Here is a 21410-nt window from a genome sequence, read left to right on the forward strand (position 1 = left end):
TGTGCTGCCTCTGGTCACTTAATTTCCCCCACGGGATAAAGAAAGGTCTATCTATCTAAGTAAATAACATAAAAAAGACGGTCAGAACATGAAGAACAAACCCCAGTTGTAGATATAGTTCAATGGCACAAAACTGATGCGTTCTGGAGCGTCAGAGTATATGAATAAAGAACACCAAAAAAGTGAGTGAAAGTCAGCGTAATCCTTTCAGTGATGTGTTAGAAAATGTCAGAGGAAGTGAAGGAAACAAGCAAGAAAGTCTTCTCTTTTAGACCAGTTGTTCATCAAAGTGTGCCAACGGAGAATTTCCCATATTGAGGGACCCATCTTAAATAGAGTGGAAGAAATTGCGCCTTCCAGGTCCTTTTAGCCACAGCTCAGAACATGCCAACGTTCGTTCCCTGCAGTGAGAATATTAGAGAGATTTATCAGCTCAAGAATGCTCTTACAGTAGCTTAATAATAGGCTGTGAGCAACTATACTGGGCTGATGATTTATTTCCTACTCATATGTGCCTCAAGCTGTCAGATTTCTTACTTTCATTTTTTACTCTTTGCATATCTTTAATTATAGCAATTTCAAGATGTGTGCCAGGACATTAGGCTTTGCCTAGTGGAAGCGGGTGGAAGGCTACCTGTCCTGCACTTCTATAAATACCTTGAGATGGATTTAATGATATCCTTTACAGAAGTTAAGAGTTAAGGTGGTGGAAGATTGTGCAGAGGGGTTCTGCCTGTCCAGATGGACTATACGGTATGTACGTCCGGGTTCAAGGGTACACCAGCTGAGAGAGCCAAAGGCAGGAATGTCTAGTTAGCAGAGCAGCACTGACCATGCTTCAGCTACCTCCTGCTAGGGGTTTGTGTAATTGTGCATTTGCCTGCATGCATGCGCAACTCTGTGTATAACACACATCTTGAGTGTTCATTTAGAGTTTAAAATGGAACCAAAAAAGTGTGCGTGCCGGTCGGGTCATACTGTACATTCCTAGCAGAGAGGGTTATCAAACAGGGCTTGGATGTGTGTGTGATTCCCATCACTCTACCTGACTGGAGATGTGTGGTGGCAACAGAGAGTTCAAAGGCCTCTAGTTCCACAGCAATTTCTTCACTGCTTGTGATGAGCGAAAGATGATGCCGGGGAGCATCATATTTAACCACTTAAACCCTCTATATCTGAGATGCAACTGTACTTGGTACGCTCTTTTTTCACTCTACACCAATTCTCTTTGTCAAAAATAGCAGATCTACAAATAGGCTATTTTGGGTTGGAGTTGGGTTTGCTGGAGTTAAAGTGGTTATGCAGAGAGGGATTGGTAGAAAGAGATTTGGACAAATATATTGAGAGAAAGCAGTACAGAGAGAGAATGACAAACAAAGAAAGGCAGAGTGTGCAAGAAAGAAGGAGAATGGGTTGTTTATTAGTTTTTCTTATAGATAACAAAAAAAAACACAGCAAGGATTACATCAATGTCAATGAAAGAGCATGGATGAAATATTTGCTTTTTTAGTTCAGGTCTACAAAGAACGACGCGTGTGCGTGTGCGTGTGCGTGTGCGTGTGCGTGTGCATGTGCATGTGCATGTGCATGTGCATGTGCATGTGCATGTGCATGTGCATGTGCGCGTGCGCAGAGAGTAGGGTTGCACAATATATAATTTCAGCGTGCCATGATAGTGAAAAGATAGCTGAGGCAAACTCGTCATCACATATTGCACTAAAACACTTGTATTTCCTGATTGAAAATGAAAACTATAGCAAGGTTCACCTTTTTCATGACAAATATGGTAAATGATGAATAGCACTTAATGACTTCTTGATAACTGGTCTTGCATGCACATTCTGCACTCACAGAGGTGTCATTAGTCAACCAGGGTATTGAACAAAGTTCTGTCATATTTCCCCCAATAAATCACCCTAACAATGTCCATTGCTAAATTCTTTCCAAATGGAAGCTATGAAGTTTAGATAATATGCAGATCTACATATATTTGTTAAAATTATGTAATTATTTTCTTGCAATAAGCCTACATATACAACAAAAATATTGTAATTTCTATGTTTTTCAATATCATTCAGCCCTACAGTAGTATGAGAGCACTGTAGACATAATAGACACACAAAGCAACCAAACGTCTCATGATACTGTATGTCCCTTTATGGATATCCATTTATTTCAAGGCCCTTCATCTCGCTTGGCAAAACCAACATTGTTTCAGTGTATCGTCCGATCTCGCTCTCCATCTCATCCGTCAATTACTGTGTGCGTGTGCGTGTGCGTGTGCGTGCGTGCGTGCGTGCGTGCGTGCGTGCGTGCGTGCGTGCGTGCGTGCGTGCGTGCGTGCGTGCGTGCGTGCGTGCGTGCGTGCGTGCGTGCGTGCGTGCGTGCGTGCGTGCGTGCGTGCGTGCGTGCGTAATTCTGCATGTGTAGTTCTGGTTCTGGACTCAAAGGCTTTCTGACAATTTCTTGTTCAATTATTATAGATTCAGGTGTTGTCATTGCAGCTCTGCAGAACAGCTCAATACAGTAGCTCAGATCATGGAAGCTGAAAGTACCGTTTATTTCCTTTCTTTAAACACTGAAACTCTATATACTGTATACTTTGTTGACCGGAATCCCTCAAGGCATCTATACTAGGGTCCCTCCTTTTTTTTATACCTCTACTACACCAAATCGCTGTTACTGTCGCCAAAAGAACAGCAAAGCTAAGGTTCATTCATTTGGTTAAAGGACCATACGGTGGGTGGTCTGGCATATTTGCACAGTGACTAGTGACTAGAACTGCACAGTAAAATCCAAGGCAATTTGCTTACCTGTAAGCAAATTGCCTTTGTACTCGGGCCCTATTTTGCACGTCTTAAGTTAAGTCATGGTGACAAGACCCACCTGAGTCTTTCTGTGTTTTGCTCACCAGCTTTGAACCAAAATTTGATTTGTATCTATCGAAAAAAAAACTAATATAAATGTATTTTTCAATTAATTAATTAATTAAAAGGGGGCACGGTGGCGCAGTCGGTAGCGCTGTCGCCTCACAGCTAGAAGGTCCTGGGTTCAATTTGTGGAGTTTGCATGTTCTCCCCGTGTCCCCTAGGGTAGGTACCCTCACAAAAACATGCAGTGATCCTAGTCACTATACTGCCTCCATCTGGTCAGCCGGGTCGCCTGATGGAGGGGAAAGGAACTGGTTGGAATTCCACGCGCTTCGTCCAACCAGGGAAACTCTCCCCTGTCAGGTGATAAGAAGGTCAGTTGGCTCTCATGCATTGAAGGAGGTATGAGCTCGGCCCTGGCCTCCCTAGGTTGGCAGAGGGAGTGTAGGTAGAGTGTAAGTGGATTACATAGAGATTGGCACTGGGTGAAAAAAATGGGGTTACAAAATTGTGGGATAAAAAATAAGAAATAAAATAATAATTAAAATATAAAAGTCAACTTGTAGAGACCACCCAGGGGTCTTTACTTGGCCCTTCCTTTTGTCCTCTAACCAAATCTCTTTGCTGAAAGTTTGCAGAATTGCTGAATGTTCTTCTACTTTGATATGCCCAGAATAGGGATGCTATGGTTCACGTGGTTAAACAAATATAACCTAAGCACTGACTAAACCATATGATGCCACTGGCCCAGAGGAGTTCCATCAAAGCTGCTAGGGGTTAAGTGCCTTGCCCAAGGGCAGCCTAATAGCTGTGGAATGGATTGCTAGTTAAATATTTCCCCTCATCCAATTTGTCCCATGCAGTCACAGTTGGGACTCAAATTAGCAACATTACTGTCACAAGACAGCTGCTTTTGAAAGCCTTTGGGTTCTGCCGCCCATGTGCTGGGTCATTTGTAATGACTGCTAAAATATTTTGTGACAGACTAATGGCCGATGTTAAAGTATACAGTAGCATACTCGATTTAATGTAGCCAGTAGAGAGAGAGAGAGAGAGAGAGAGAGAGAGAGAGAGAGTGAGTGATAGTGTGCGTGTGCGTGTGCGTGTGTACAGTAGGTGTGTGCTTGCATGTGTCTGTTCAATCCCATTAAATTACACACACACACACACACACACACACACACACACACACGCGCACACAGTTTTGCTTAGATTAAATTTGTTAGCCTATGTCATAGCGTACTCCGAGGTTAATTAAAAGAGGAGGAGGTGCAGTTTATTGGAGCTGCAAAAATTAAGGTTTTCGTTACGGCCGTAAGGGATAATCAATGGGGAGCAGATCATATTATTGAGAAATAAAGGGTGATTCGACCCCGACACGTATAGCGGATCGGTCTTCATCACCCTGAAGGGGTTTATTTCTCAATAATGACCTGCTCCCCATTGATTATCCCGCTTATTACACGGCCACTTAATAAAGAAATTAATAAATTGACCCAACATTAACAACAAAACGAAGTTTTTCATTGCTTACGGTAATGAAAGTAGTCCATTAATTTATGCCAGGTGCGTCCAGTGTAACGTGTCGCCTAGGAAAACAACGGAATGAACTACTGTATCTTCTCTCAGCAATTATTCTATAAATTACTTGCTATTTTATTTAACAAAACAATTTATTCAAATCGATATTTCTTTTAAATAATCATTACATTTAATAGTTTTATTAACTATTGCACCCCTAAACATATCTACAAAGAAATAGAGAGCTGCTGAGAGAAACAACCATCTTGCTGATCCACATGTGTGCATGTGCACTGAATCGACCCTGGCGTCTGGCATAGTATGGTATGATTCAGTGTCTGGTCACACCTTTCAGCACAGGACTGGCTTCTTCTGGATGTTTCATTCTGAAACAGCCCTTTTTTTCACAGAATAAGTCAGTTTATTTCATGAACAGATGCTTTCAGCAAATTTCACAACTCATGGCCATATCTTAGGGATGGATTTATATCGTCTTGTTCTGATTGTTGTTGTTTATGATCCATAAATGTTTATAAGACATTTATGAGAAAGAAAATTGGCAGGCCAAAGTGAAGGCTGCTGCTGACTTTGTGGTTTCATGTTTTTGGTACTTGGAATACTACTGAATCCACGTACCATGACTGATTTTATTGGTCCGTATTCCTGGAGTTTTTGTCTACTTGGAAACTTGTATAGTGGTAGCTTAGTGGGTATAGAGGCCCTCTGGTAATCAGACGGTTAACAGTTCGCAGTGGTGAAAGTAACTAAGTACTCAAGTACTGTACTTAATTACAATTTTGAGGTATTGTTTTATTCATATATATATATTTTTTTTATCCCACCCATTTTTTCACCCAGTGCCAATTGCCTAAGCTGTAATTCTGGGCGCTACTCTCCCTCTGCCAGCCTGGGGAGAGTCCCGAACTGAGCTCATGCTTCCGTCAATGCATGACGAGTGAGCAGGCCGCTCCTTATCACCTGACGGGGGAGTTTCCCCAGTAAGACGTAGCGCGTGGAAGGGACACGTTATTCCAACCAGTTCCTTTCCCCTCCATCAGGCGCCCCGGCTGACCAGGGGGAGGCAGTATAGAGACCAGGATTACTGCATGTTTTTATGAGGGTACCTACCCTAGGGGACACACGGGGGGGTGTTTTTGGCAGATCCGGTGCAGGAGCTGGACAATGAAAACAAAAAAGGCAGTAAGCTAATCAAATTAGAAAAGATTGTAATGAAGATTTCCTCATTGCAATGAACAGCCAGCTAATTTCCAAATGGAAGTGTCATTTCCACCACTGCCAGTTCCCCACCTGACCTGCCCATGTCCATGTGTCGAAGTAGGCATATCCCTGAGCAAGACACTTTACCCCTAACACCCCACCACCACCACCCGAGCACTTATCCTGATCATTTGAACAGCCATCAGCTCGGTGAAACTGAAAATGTATTTCCCCGCTGGATTAACAAAGGTCTCCCCTGCTTTTACTGATAACAATCGCACTGCCTATTTGCTGAAATAACCTCCCCAACCGTTCTCACATAAAGCAATACGCATCACAAAAGAAGATTCCAATCTTCCAATCCTCACAAACAATAAGACTAGAGTAATATCTTGAATTGTTATTTGGGATTATATTTCAACTGTGCTTTGTGGTGCATTGAATGCAAGCGTGACAAGATTAATGTAAAGTTCAGTGAGTGTGGAGACCGTGCTAAAGAGGGGCAGTTGTGTTCTGGCTTGCAGAAGATGAGTGAGCTCTCAAGATAAGCATTGCTTGTCTGTGGTACTTATGTATTGTCTAGCACACCAGCAGGCTGTGAAATTGTTTTGTTTTCCTTTTTAACGGCGTGTCGGCAAAGGGGCCTGCCGTCTAGTCTACAACAGAGTTAGTCTGTGTATCTCCCTATATCCCCAAAAAAGTAGACCAATTGCAGCTAACCACACAGCTCAGCTAATGCTGCTATCCCATCACAGTCCCTCCCTGTACAAAAGTGGAACAGTTGCAAAAAAAAACACAGCTAAGCGGATGCTGCTACGCCAATCACAGCTCACCTCAGGTTGCTGGTCATTTATGCTTTGTTCACAAACTGCACACTTCTTTGCATACGGAAGCAGCACATTTATTAGACTATGTGGCTTTTGTTTTCCAGCTTGGCACAGGCTCCTACTGTAGCTCTTCTAGCCTGACAAAGAACTGTGCAGATGCTCAACAGAAAGGTCAGGGAATGTTGTTCTAATTCATGCAATTCAAAACAGCCTTCCTACATTTTATAAATGGTAATGATTTAAAGGGTCCTTAAGCTTAAGCACTTTTTGGTCTCATTAGGAGATATATTTTTGTTGGCTATAAAAGTCAATGTTATTAACTGACTGTCTGACTCCCCATTACTGGAACACACATGACAATCATTCCTCCCTGCAGCACACACAGTGATGTGCCTGTATACCATTTCCTTGCTCTGCTTTCCTGATTAATTTGACATGTAAATGTATACTTCTTATTCCACAGCCAGCAGTGTGCAGGCAATTCAATTTGAGTTAAATCAAATCAAATGGCCAATCAGGTTGATTTGACAAGGTAGGCCACTTACTGGACAGAAAGGTTTCAAGCTTTTATACTAGACAAAACAGAGGCAGGGTTCTGGAATGCACTCAGTTAGTCTGATTCTGTGATTTGTTTACCCAGTGGTGTATGTAATGATGTCAGTAAAAATGTCCCCCTTTCATACCCAGGGGTATGAAAGGGGTAGAATAGATGGTCCTACAGTACCATCTATTTACCCATAAATAAACAAATACAGCTTGACTGTTACAGTATCCATGGTATGGCTAAACAAGGCTTGCCAACTTTTATTATATATAATTCAAAGCATTCATCAAGTCATCATTAATTGCTTCATAACGGTGTGGCACCATAACAAAATGAACAATGAAGTGAACTCATCATATCACAACAATAATATATATGAGCAACAATATCTAAAGGCCATAACCTCTCAGTACTTTGATCACACGTCAATTCCCACCTGCCCCACTCCCTGGCTTCACCCCATCTCAAGAACAGTATCCTGTCAATTAAAGCCTCCCGCAGCTATATTCTAAAGTTAGCTAGCCTGACAGGTTGCTACTGAAAAGGTCAGTTGCAGCCTCTGCACAGGTGTAGAGAAAAGGAGAGAGATATTAACAGAAAGATAAGGGTGCTTTTGTCAGAAATGACGGGCTGAATTGATAGAAAAGTAACAGACAGCCAGACTAATGCTTCTTATTATTAATGCTTCCCATTAAACACATTCTTACATTATCCTTGCTGAGATATTCGCCTGACAGGTAATTGGGAGATTATGGTGTTAACTCAGCACAAATAAAAAACAGCGGTTAAATAGATCCACAGGAAAAGGAAAAATAATCACATACTGTAAGACAACACTGTTCACAACAGTTTCCTGTTCCATCAACAAACAACACTGTAATGATAACAGCAAAGCAATATAATTTTTTCTTCTTCTTTTTTTGAATTATAGCCTTAGAGTCTGATGTCGATGAAAGGAATTGCTAGCACTTTGAAGATTGAGATTAGGCATGGTGTTTTTGTTGAGCTGTCAGCAGTCACTTTAGTTTCCTATGGCTATAAAGACGAAGACGTATATCGATGTTTGTAAGAGAGAGAAAAAAAACTGCTTTAAACTGTTAGGAATGCTGCCTCATTAAAGGCTCCTAACCGTGTCACAGTGTCTTCTGGCATTCATCCACAATCAGCCCAACCCTAACCCTAACCCAACAGTCAGAATGGGGTATGGAAACTCTCCAGTCTGGCAGAGCTTGTATTGGAAACAAACAAGCCTGTACGGCCTGATTATGTGCAGGATTAAAAAAAAACTGGAGGGAACATTTTCTTAACCACTTAGCAAAAGTAGCCGATCTGGTATTTTTGAAAATGTGTGAAAATGTGCTAAAAATAAAAAAAATATTAAATTGTTCATTTCACATATCAGACAGTCTACATTTCCTAAAAGAAAATGCATATATTTAATTCAGCCTGATTAGAAACGGGGATAAAACATGTCCCCACCGCACCGGCAATAAAATAAATCAATGACCAGAGGAATGATATCAACAGTAGAAGCATGGAACCCTCCCCCCCATCAAACCCTGCTTATCCACAACCAGCCCAAAATTCAGACAGAAAGAATGGGATATGGAAACTCTCCAGTCTGGCAGAGAGTATGTGTTGTTGGAAACAAACAAGGGCTGTATATGGCATGATTATGTGTGCCTCACAGCCCCTTGTGCAATCAGCACCACTGCTCCCATCTAATCTCTTTTGAAGAGCCCACCTCCGGTCAAGAATGAGCAGTTAAGAAATCGTTATGTCATGATGAACTCCTCAGTGAGCTGGTCATGGTGGTGATTTGCACCAGGAGGCTGACATTTAGACACAGGGGTGTAAATGCGACAAGCCAACAGCAGCCGCTTACAAAAAGCAGCTACTTGACCATTCTAAATACGCATCTCCTGTCATGTACAGTAGGACACTCCTAGGACGCTCCTTTGTCCAGTGGTATGCAACTCCCAGGATGGAAAGACCACTGGAATATCTGTTACGTACTTCTAAGATTACTTAAATTGACTCAGTGTATAAAAATTGCTGAATAAAATGCTTCATCAAAAACCTACTGAAGTTAAAGATGAATGAAATTACCATTATGAAAGTACCCCTGACAACTCCAGTCTACACATACTACACATGTATGTAGGGTACCAGAGTATAGATTTTGTTTGCATTTCATTTGCTCATAAAATCTGTAATTGCGTAGTCTAACTCATGGGCCATGGTTTACTTTGTTTGAGTTAATGATGATGCCAATTACTAATTGTGGGTGGGTCTTACCTGGTATAGGAGGCTGGAATTGTAGAGTGGGAAATGGTCAGAGTGAAATGCTCAGTGTACTTGAAGCTTTTAAAGGAGACAACACCAGGGGAGAGCTGCCAGGGCCTTGAGTCAAAATCTGTATCTTTAGTTCTTGGTTTGTTCGTTTTTTCTTAGTTTAGTTATCAAGTGTTTATTTCTTACTTTTGGTTTTTGAAAGTGTATTTGTGGCCAGTATTTATTTTGTATTATTATTATTTTTTTTTATTTTTTTTTGCCTCAGACCTTGACTGTAACACTCCTGCATGGGGCTGTTTATTAGTTTTGGAGGTAAATGAAATACCAAAAAGCTAAGTTCTTGGACTTTATCAATTCTTGGAGCCTTGACCATCCGGCCAACTTTACAGTATCGTTTTTCAAGTCCAGGAAGCTGGATGGTAGGTTTTGTGTTAAAGTAAAGGAACAGACTTTACAGAGGTAAGAACAAGAGGAAAGGGTGACTGCTCTGTTGGCCAGTTTTAAAAATAAGCTCTGGTGGGGTTGGCGAAAGGGCCCACTCTGTGTGGAGTTTGCATGTTCCCTGTGTCTCTCAGGGTAGTTAATACCCTCACAAAAACATGTAGTAATCCTGGTCACTATAACGCCTCCCCCATGACAGCCGGGGCGCCTGATGGAGTGGAAGGGAACTGGCTGGAATAACGTGTTCCTTCCACACGCTACGTCCAACCAGGGAAACTCCCCCCTGTCAGGTGACAAGAAGGTCAGTTGGCTCTCATGCATTGAAGGAGGCATGAGCTCGGCCCTGGCCTCCCTAGGCTGGTGAGGGGAGTGTAGTGCCCAGGATCACTTAGAAAAAATTGGCACCGGGTGAAAAATAAGGGTTACAAAAATCGTGGGATAAAAAAAAATAATAATAATAATAAGCTCTGGAATTGGCACCTGAAAGCTATTGTGAAAACTGAGATCTGACAATCGATGCCCAGCCAGTGGGCCAGCCTTTGATCCAAACCTGAGGGTGTGGCTGTCATGAGGAAGGAAATGCCTCGGAATCACTGCTCTCCACCATCAGAACATAATGTGCCTGTGCGCTACAGTATGTTGTCACATTAAAAAAGGTCTGTACCAAAATAAAGGCTTGTCATTACAGTACATGCAGATCTTTTCGCTGCATGGTGTTTGGTTAAAAACCCTGACGGGCCAGAAAGGCCTTAAAGGTCTCACATAAAATGTGAGGAGAAATTAGAGAAATTATGCAGGTTCTAGACTGATTCCGGTCAATGTGAAACCACGTATTTAGTCAAGTCAACTGTAGTGGAAATGGAAATTACTTTTGGTATTAAAAGTAATACAATTTGCAATCTTCCTTCACTGGTGCAACTGCTGCCTGCTGATTCTTGCAAGGCATGAGTGGTCAGAGAGAGTGGTCTTCGAGACAAAGGCCATTCAGAATGCACAGTGCACACACAAATCTCATTTGAACAGAAAAGCCAGGACAATGGCAGAACAAACCCTGGTTGGATCTAGTGTGCAGGGAATCAGTTGGTATCTCATCTTGCACAGCTGCTTTGTGTGAATAGATGGGGTTTCCCTTAATTCATGTTTTTCCTATTTTTACGACGTGGCACCAAAGGACGAGCCATCTAGAACAGCTAGTGTCTGTATGTACATGTATGTACCTATGTATATACAGTATAGTACATACAGTATGTCCCCAATTCCAGATTTGAGTAAGAGTGATCATATTGATGTTATACAGTAACTTCATGTGACGTCACAAACAAAAAGGGGACATTTGGGAAATTGGCAAGATAGGACCGAATGAGTGCGTCCCAGAGCATTCTCTTTTTTTGGCTGTTATAAATACACCTTTTGCCTAGGTACTTGATGAACCATTGCTTTGAATGAACCCACCCAGCTAACTGAAATGTGTATGTGTGTGTGTGTGTGTGTGTGTGTGTGTGTGTGTGTGTGTGTGTGTGGTTGTGTGTCTGTATGAGAAAGAAAAACATAGAGAAAGAAACAATGAGACAAGGAAGATGGGTTTGGCATTAATGGCCCTATTTCTGGTTATTGTTCTGCAGTTTACCTAATAGCTTTTTAAAGAGTTTATTTAATCACTTGGATCTGTGTGCGTAGGAAGGCCAAGCAGCTTCCTGGCTCAGCGTTACTGATAACAGTATCATCCCAAATAATGTAGGTGCTGATGCAGATCGCTTGGTTTTCATTCATTTTGGAAGGAACACAAAGATAGTACTAGTTCTACATCTTACAAACAATATATGCAGGGATTTATGAACAATATTGCTCTAAAAGCAAGGGTCTTTATTAGTGACAGAATTGGAGGCTGTGGGCATTACATGTATAATCACTGGAGGAGGCATCATTGGAAATGGCCATGGGGCCACCAAAATCTGTATTCATTCACATCCATCCTGCAATTTTCATATTGGATCATGAAATATCATGTATGCCAAGTTGCCTGAAGATGGCGGATCATGAAATATAATGTATGCCAAGTTTCCTGAAGATGACGCCAGAGGCAAGGTGATGGGGTCACTCAAATGGTTAGGGTTCATCCTCTGGGGGGAAATGTGCTTTAGAGTGTCAGCAGCAGCAACAATAAGCGTAAAACACAGGAGAGGTACAGGTAAGAGTCAAGAACCTTAGCTGCTGGCCCTAGATATCTGCATTGGATTTCTGAATGCGTGTGTATGATTGTATGAATAAATACATTTACAGCAAATATATAAAATACAGTCTATCAACACTATAATAAAACATGTCAATAGCCTATAGCAAACTTTTTAATGTCAAGGACCCTTTACACTGGACTCTTTATTGACATTGGTTTCAGAAAATGTCTCCTCCCTATGCACCATACAGCTGAAGGTAATAATATAAATTGTTGCCGTGTTTCATCGTGGTGTTACTCCAGAATGGACAACTCCTTTACAGTTGACTTCATGCTGGTACACAGAAAAACCTTGCTAAATGGGGTTTTATGGCCTCTCCATTCAACCAAGGCTCAAACAGACACTGTAAACACATCAGAGGACGCCACCACTGTGAATGCCAACAAATGTGCCTTTTCCCCCTCTCTTTTCTTTTCATAAAAGAAGTAGGTAGGAGATCCCAGCCAAAAAGACCAAAAGATGGAAAAGCAACTGGGCCAACCACACAATGGGACATCAAACCCAAATCTTCTCCCTAAACTACCAAAACCCAAAATAGAATATATACCTGCAAAACAACATACCAAAGTGTGCTGAGAGAACAAAGACAGAAAGAGTTACAAAAGGAATAGAAAAGGCAAAGAATTGCCAAAAACTGTGCTACAGCCTGTATCGCAAGTCTACTTGTCTGTGTCTCCCCTTGGAGTGCTCCCAAAGGCAGCCGACCGTATACCTTTGTGGGTGGAGAGGCCGTTTAGTAATCAGAAAATCACCTTCCGTGCTTCCGTACCTTCCTCAGCTCAAATCTTAGAATGTTAGCTATTTGGCTGTAGGTGTGCTGTTCCTACTGCAGAGCAAGTAGAGGAGGGAGAGAGAGAGAGAGAGAGAGGCCAAACCACACTCACCAGGGGTGTGCAACAGTGTGCATTCAGGACTTTCAACCAGCCACACATAACACACCTAAATAAAACACAAACACATAACATTATGACTTCAGTTGCATTTGCCTGTCAAAATCTTTGCTGAGATGTAGTGTAAGAATTCCAGGTTTCTGGGCAATGGCTGTGGCCTAAAACAGGTAGTCTACATGTGCTACTATACATTTCTCAAACTTTACACAAATCCAGATATTTAATATTCTTTTAAAATATCAATTTGGTTTTCACTTTTGCCAGCAGAACTTTCCCTGCAGCAACATCATCCTCTTCCAAAACGTAGATCAACAGAGAACTTGATGTCTGCTTGATTCCATGATTCTATTTGATGGCCCAGTTGTAAGCGTAGCACCACGTTCCCCAGGTGCTCAGTGCCGTTTGATGCGGTCTGACCCCGGGCCTTTCTGAAGCAGCTGCGCCTATAGTGACGCTTCTCGTGTGATTGCTGCCTGCCTATCCCCATGCTATAGCTATACTTCAGCATTAATTTACATTAACATAAATCTCAATGTCATTACATACATGCATGCACACATTGAAAAATACACAGCACCTCATGGGCAAATGTGCATGGACCAACAAAGAAATCTCAGGCCGAAAACAGCTAACTCCAAAATGTTAATTTTTCAGGAAATGAAAAAACGAAATATATTTTTTTCAGGCAATGAAGGAAACCTTATATTTTTAAAACAAAGCAATACTGCCTCATCAATGTTCGTATTGTGACTTTATATATTGTCAGATGCTTGCGTGTGTCATTATATTATCACCACTTTACCCAAATCCAGCTCAAGTGGAGTTAAGAGGTTTTGTCCATCATTGAAAAGAACAGCTGACAATGCATCACAACACGTGAATTAATGCCCTGATGCTTCATGACACTGCTTATACAGGCCTACAATAATAAGCAGGACTTTAAATATTACAATAACCTCTGCAAAGAGGGGTTCACAAAGTTGCAGTTTCAGTAGAAATAGCGAGAGAAATGTGTCTTGGTAGGCTCTGGAATTGAGTGTTTCTTTACTCCCTCCAAGTTCTTCTATATTCTAATCTTCCCACCGTAAGTTCGGCCCCATTGTTTTGCGGATGCTCTCTGTATGGAGGGTGGCAGAGAAACTGTGCGGCTGCCCCTTTGCATGGGACCTACAGTATATCCTCTCCAATAACAATGCAGGACTGTTGATCCGTGGCCATCCTATTCAGCCCTCTTGTTGGAGAGAGAAAGGTGTTCATACATTGGGGGATATTTATGGAGACGAGGGCTTAAGTTCCTCCAGGATCTATGATATTTACAGTTTGATATAGCACTTTCCTCCTTTTTCACTTCTAAAGGCTAGTAGAGTCCCATAGCAAATCCTCTTTCACCACAACCACTTCATAGAATTTTGCACAACACTAGAGGCACAATTGGGCTGGTTTCCAGACTCTACTGGTTTATCTCACAGCATGCATATACGTAGACCCCTGGCATTAGACCCTTTAAGCAGGGCTGATATTCTGGACCTATACCCAGCTTTTAATTGGAATAAAGCATGGTCCAACATATTGCTGGCCTCCAGATATCCTGAACTCCTGGGGCAGAAACCTTGTATCTCCATATTTCATCAACTTTTCATGTGTTTTTTCTTTGTAAATGAATGTCCTACTTCGTCGTACCGGTGTCATTCAAAACATGCAAAAATTGTGAAGAACAAATGCTGGTGATTACAATACAAAAGCAAAGCAAGGAGGCAGGTCTGACATTTGAGCGTATTTCTCAATCGTTACAGACAAAAGTGGAAACAAACTGGAGGAGGAGAACATAATTTTAAAACGTTATTGCCAACAGGTATAGGTCCCTGTACACTATTTATGAATAACCTACTGATGAGCAGTCAGCCCAGCGCATTGTGTCGCTGTCCATGGTGCTAAAATGGCCCTCTCTCTCTCTCATTCTGTTTCTGTTTGTATTTGGGTCCCATTGGAATTATTGTGGGACCAGACTGTATTTAAACGTGGCTGCGGGCGGAAGTGGGTGGTCAGAAATAAACTGCGGGTGGTAGGGGAGGAAATCCAGACTAAGAAAACAGTCCCGTGCAGGGCTCTATTTTGTATACAACGCACACACAGCAACGTTTTACGGGTGCACACTGGCTTCCACTGAGCACATGTAGAGGAAAGGCTGGGGTGGTTAACATTTCCTGCATTTGTTTAGTTTTCCCTGGTCTAATGGTGCAGTACAAGCCGGATTGTCCGGGTGAAGAGGCTATTTAGCGGACTTTCCTTGTGGCAGCATCTGTAACAGTCCGTGGTTAGGATGGCTATGATGTTTGATGTTTCTGCGAGCTTTGCTGACACAACAGCCATGTATTGGATGGATGGAAGTTCACATCCACTGATACACGTGGCTGTCCGCACGCACATCCCTCTGCATTGCTTTGCAGTTGAGGTCAGAGCTCTTGATGGTACCTCTGTAGAAGGCCTGCAGGAACTTTGGGACCATACTGCACCTCTTCAGTTGCCTGAGAGAAAGTAGAGGCATTGTTGTGTCTTCCTCACCACTTGCTCATTGTGTACATCACAGGTTAGTTTCTCAGTGATGTGGACGCCAAGGAATTTGAAGTCGTTGACCCTCCACTGCAGCGTCATCTATGTAGATGGGGGTATGCTCTCTGACTTCCTGTGGTCTTGTCAATGTTGTGAGCCTGGTTGTTCTCCTGGCACCATTGTGTCAGGTTCTCCACCTCTCTCCTGCAGGCTGTCTCATCATCATACGTGATCAGGCCAGTCACTGTTGTGTAAGCTGGAGTTGTGCTGGACCTACGCAGATGTATGTATACAGGGAGTAGAGAAGGGGCCTCAGAACACAGCCCTTGGCTTGGCACAGCAATTAGGCACTCCAAAAAGATTTGAAACATTCAGAGTCCAAAAAAATTGAAAATATCCCAGGGGTAGCAATGGATCATTTATGTAAAGGCAGCAAGCAACAGCACAAGTGCATCAATTTTCTTTCACAGCATGCATGCGCACAACCTCTGCCATTACTGGCAGCATATATGTCTGCACAGCAGGAGACCTATACATTCCAGAAAGTGGACGTAGAACGAGAGATGGAGGGTTTCAGATTGCATAGCAATCGAGTGCATAGCGATTCTGCCAAACCAAAACAGTAGATATCAAAGTAACTTAACTTGAGTATGCATCTGATCTAATTTAAGTCTGTTAATGATATTTTCAAACTTGTTTATGTAACTTTGATTAATCTTTTAGTGTCAGTTGACAGTGACCTTTTGAGTGTTTGGTTCATTTCAAAGTCCAACCAGGCAGCACGCATGATGAATTGCACATCATTAAGTATTAACGTGAAGAAGAAAAAGAGAGAAAAAAAGTGGTACGTTGTCCATTAGGCCGAGAGGTTGGTAAGTGGCATCAATATATGCCAAGCAATATAGGAGATGAAATCAGAGAGGCTGATGTGTAACCTCTTATCAGGGACCCCTAGATTTCCTAGCAGTGATGTGGCATGTAGCCCTCAGGTTGAATGGTTGGTGAAGTGCTGATGCTAGCACATAAAGCTAACTCCTCCTCTTCTCCTGCTGCTGCTACTGCTGCTGTTTTCACATGCCATGCTTTAATTGGCCAAAGTCACTCAAGGTAACAGAGGCCCTGCAGACCTGTGGCTGGGCAACCTGATTATATGTGTGTGTGTGTGTGTGTGTGTGTGTGTGTGTGTGTGTGTGTGTGTGTGTGTGTGTGTGTGTGTGTGTGTGTGTGTGTGTGTGTGTGTGTGTGTGTGTGTGTGTGTGTGTGTGCGTGCGAGCGTACCTGTGCGTGTTCAGTGTGCCTTGTTTGTGTGCATGTGAAAATCGCTGTGTAAGGTGATGTTTGTGCGTATTTGTTTGTATGCATGCTGGATGAATTAAAATACAACCACAGTAGCAATAAGGTCAACCATTATGGTGACACAAGGAGGATGTGTAGCTGATTGCAGCACATCATTCATTAAAATACACTTTAGGGTTGCTGTGATTAAAAACTATTTTTCAGTGAATCCAAATAATAAATGTGTATTGACACATATTCAGTCAGCCACAGAATTTAAACAATGAGGCATCAATCGTCAAGTTGACGTTTTGTGGTGAAGAAAGCTATACTTGAATGACAAATGGCATAATGTTTTTTTGTTGTTGTTGTTTCTTTTGGGGGAGGGGGGGGGCTGACCGGCTCTCTCTCTCCTCTCTCCATTCTAAATAGGTCTGTGTCTATTTCAGGTAACTTACAGCAGATACTTTATGCTGAACATACTGTACAGATAAGAGGCTGCATGTAATCCTACACAAACAAAAAGGCTAGATCAAGACAAGCTTTAGAGTTCAAAACAAGTTAGCTCATTAGAATGTTCCCATGTGAGTTGTGGACCCTTTGAAGGTGCACAATTATCCTCCTGGCTTTTTTCTCCTGTCCACATCTACAGCTCACTCAATGACAACCGTTGATGTGTCAGACTACTAACCCTCTTTATCATGAGATACTGCTTTTTCCAAGCAGTTCTGCCTTATTGGATGCAGGAAAATGAAGACAGAGAGGTGTGAGGTAGAGCAACGCAGGTGGTGATGCAGACATGGCAGAACCCAGCCAGAATATTACATATTGTGGTTGGCACGTTAATTAGTAAAACTTGCAGGACACTGCGGAACTGGATCCTGAATAGAGTTCTCAATGGGCATGAAAATGAAGGCCCAGCCCTAACTGGGCCCTAACCGGGCCGGCCTGAACAATTACCATAATTTTACGCCTGAAAACCCGAAAACTTGAAAATGGCCACTTTCGCATCCACTGCCATTTCCGTCTGCCTTACCGTTCGGCCACTAGGGAATTTTTTGGGGGGGATATAGAATTTTCTTTCCTTTTTTTTATTCACAGAACCCGAGGCTTGGCTCTGCCCGACTAATTAGCACACATTTTCGGACCACCCGGCCCGAAAACGTCGGGTACTCTAGGGTCGGGTTCGAGCAGAATTACTTTACTGCATCATATAGTCCTGATAACGTAACAAAAATAAAAAGCTCCGGTCGGATGTTCAATGGACCCTTCGCTAAGCCCCACCCACTCCACTCTGTGACTGGTGGTGCGAAGTTAGTCACACCCAGGCCTGGCAGCGCCTGGCAAACTTTGCTTCTCACCCATTGACTTGCATGTTAAATGATGGCTTTTCCCCTTAAAAATAATCTATCATTTCAGGAGCAAGAGCTTCAAAATCTATGCACTAGGCTATGCACTGGACAAATGTGCATGACATTATTTCAATAAACTAAAAACATGGGAAATGTTAGAGGGAGTAATAGCCATGGATACACGACGGTCGACTGTCACGACCGTCATGGATGAACTTCAACCTGGTGTTTGCACTTTCTCCATTTATGGCCCGTACATCTACATAAACGTTCATATTTCAAATATAAAGTGCTTATCCCATGGCCACGGATGTTACATTTATGTACGGGCTCTCAGAAGTACCCCTATCATCCGTATTGTTAAATAAAAAGCATTTTAATCTGATCGGTGGCCATTTTCTCCATGCGCTTTCAACTGAGCGACCCTATCGGTTTGTAGGTGTATTGCACTCTGATTCATTATGAGAAAATGGCCACTGATCGGATTAAAATGCTTTTTATTGAACAATACAGAATATACGGGTACTTTTGAGAGTCCCGTGCATAATTTTAACATCCGTGGCCATGGGGTAAGCACTTTATATTTGAAATCTGAACATTTATATAGATGTACGGACTACGGACTGTAAATGAAGAAAGTGCAAACACCAGGTTAAAGTTTATCCATGACTGTAACAGGAGTTTTCATGTACCACAGGGTAAGACTGCAGCAGCAGTTAATAAATAGACGAACAAATGAATTAATATACTTTAACGTGTGGAATCCGAAACAGGCAGCGCTGTGATTCTGAATTTTGTTACGATTACGGTGATTAATAGCCTATTATTGACACCACCTGGGCGAGTGAGTCGTGTAACTTTCCTGACGTTAAGCTGTGTATGTGTTCAACACACCCGGACCCGGTCTAAGTGCAGATTTCAGCTTGGGAAAAGCAGCCTCCAACGGGTTTGGGTACGTGGTTCATAGTCACCATTGCGTTATCATGGTATTCCTATTCTTGCTATTATGTTGCAAATGATTGTGTGTGTGCGCCTGTGCGGGCGAAATAACATTGACAGCTATGGCAGGTGACGAAAGCTTGCCAGACGTATGCCAGGCTAACAACGGTTGCTAAGCTGGCATTGGACAATCGCTTTTGGGGTGGGGTTTAGCGAAGGGTCCATTGATCTGCATCCATAAATCAAAGCACAGAAAGGGGCAGGCAACCCACCTTGACCTTTCAGTACAGAAATAGCAAAGATCAGCCATAGAAAGACGGCGTACCAATGCCAGATCTAGGACAGTAGCTCCCCCACCGAGAGAGGTGGGGGAGCGGGGGGGGGGGGGGATTGTAATGCCATTTCCCAGTCAGCCACTGGTAATCAGGTTACTGGAACCCCCCGTCACCCTGCTTAGTGTGCATTGAGGGATGCTCCTCCCTTCTCCAACATCTGTCATCATTAGCATCTGCTAGTTTGGTAGAAAGTAGAGAGACAGTGATTGTGCCAGTAATGAGATGGACTGGTGTAACAGAGTTTTACTGGATTCCACTTGCTCCCCAAGTACGGGCAATTTTCATTGGTAAGTAAGTGGGCATCATCAGTCTTTGTTATTGCTGTGTTACTGTGATGATTGGACAACTGGTATGGACATGTTAAATATAACTACTTCATAAAGCAGCAATTGTCATCTCCGCCAGGCTGAAAGGCCGGAAGGCAGAGATTATGTTTTTGCCGCTGATTGTGTGTCTGGATGTCTGTTTGTCTGTGCATATGCAGATAATCTCGGACTGATCGGTGCGAAACTTTGCATGCACACTCCCAATTGACCAAGGAAGAACCCCCACACTAAATTCCTGTAATTTGCCTCATGGTGGTGCTATAACACAATAAAAATGGCCCTGGATTCCTTGGATCATTACGCTACTCCGGGTGTAGGCCACACCCATTTCCGCCCAACTAGATATTCTTAAAACACACTTTTTACTACTACTACAAATAATGTCCACAACTCACACAAATCAGTACATTATTATCTCTTGAGCCATGTGGTCAAGATGTAGCAGTCCGATTTTTCATATTCCATTCCGATTGGCTACGATCGGCTTCCAAAATTTACAGGAGGGGCCCAATTACAGTAGCAAAGAATACCACACATGAGCATATAGAGTCCAATCTACCCCACATTTTAATCACACATTGAGGGCCCTAGAAACAACACAGCCAAAAGTGATTTCACTTCCACTCATAAGAGGCGCCATAAATACTACAAATGTCACAGTTTGTTGCAGAAACGTGATCCCCACCCCCCACCAAATTAGGCATTGGTCTTGTCATGTGACAATGACGTCAAACAGGGTTTTGATACTCCATACCGTTTGACTGTAATTGCCTTCACTAAATTGTGCCTTTTTTTTTTAAAGAAGCATATATCAGGTACACTATACATCCAATTATCCCAACATTGGAATGGCTCTATTCAGCGCACCTCCAAAAGCACTTTCACTTCTGCACGTCTGTTGTACAAACTTTATTTTCCCCCGTAGCTTCCTCATGTCCTGACGGCTGCACCCCACAACTGACACAACCCTGGGTACGCCAACCCAGCCTGGCAGAGATCTGCGCTCCGAGGAGCACACTTTTACAGTTACAGAGACAACCCGACACTTAACATCGCAACCTAAGAGTATAAGTCCAGTTTCATATTGGTTGCGTGTTTCGATAGGCCACCAATGTTTAGCTTGCTGTTAGCATTAGAACAGTTTCGGCAGGTGCAGATTCAGTATCCAGAGCCATATAAGAGAGAAATGTGTACAGATAAGAACGCCTGCACAAATTGGTGTTGTTAGATTCAAGAGTAAAGATAAAAATTGTATTGTTATGACTTACATACAGATTGCAGCAATAATCAAAGACACTCATAAGAAGTGTTGTGCCAGTGTCACACAAGCTGCCTTTGCACACAGACAGGCAGTCGGGGGAGAGGGGGTGATTAGGGTTTTTTCTCCTTTTTTTTAAGACGGGGTGCTGTGATTTTCAGTGATCTTTTCCCCCCCTAAAACATAATCATCAGGTATTATGGTTATACTAGGAAGAAGATTTTTTTCAAAAAAGTGTACAGAAATTGTTAAAATTATGTTTTATGTGGACACGCCTCCAGTTCATTAAGTATACCTGGTTCTCACCTTAGCACCTCCTCCACCACCTTAGCACCACCCACCTGTCCTAGTCCCTCCTCCTCCTCATGCCCACACCTGTTGTGTTATGATAATGAGGGGGAGGTTACAATTTTACTATGTCACTAAAGGGCTGTTTTTCTATTGGCACGTTTGACCCTCAAGGTTTCAGCCTCCAGGTAGAAACTCAAAATAGTCAGAGAAGACATAAAACACCATAAAAACACCACCAGGGGGC

The 21410-nt window shown here is 42.6% G+C and overlaps 1 protein-coding gene across 1 annotated transcript in view; it reads left to right on the forward strand.

Annotated features, from left to right (window-relative positions):
* pex5la (peroxisomal biogenesis factor 5-like a) overlaps positions 1 to 21410 on the forward strand; it is a gene marked incomplete at both ends in the record, with an annotated part of 131314 nt that overhangs the window by 21697 nt on the left and 88207 nt on the right. The gene's annotated exons all lie outside the window — the stretch shown is intronic.

Source organism: Gymnoscopelus braueri (assembly GCF_963280865.1).
Source record: "Gymnoscopelus braueri genome assembly, chromosome: 6".
NCBI classification, from domain to species: Eukaryota; Metazoa; Chordata; class Actinopteri; order Myctophiformes; family Myctophidae; genus Gymnoscopelus; species Gymnoscopelus braueri.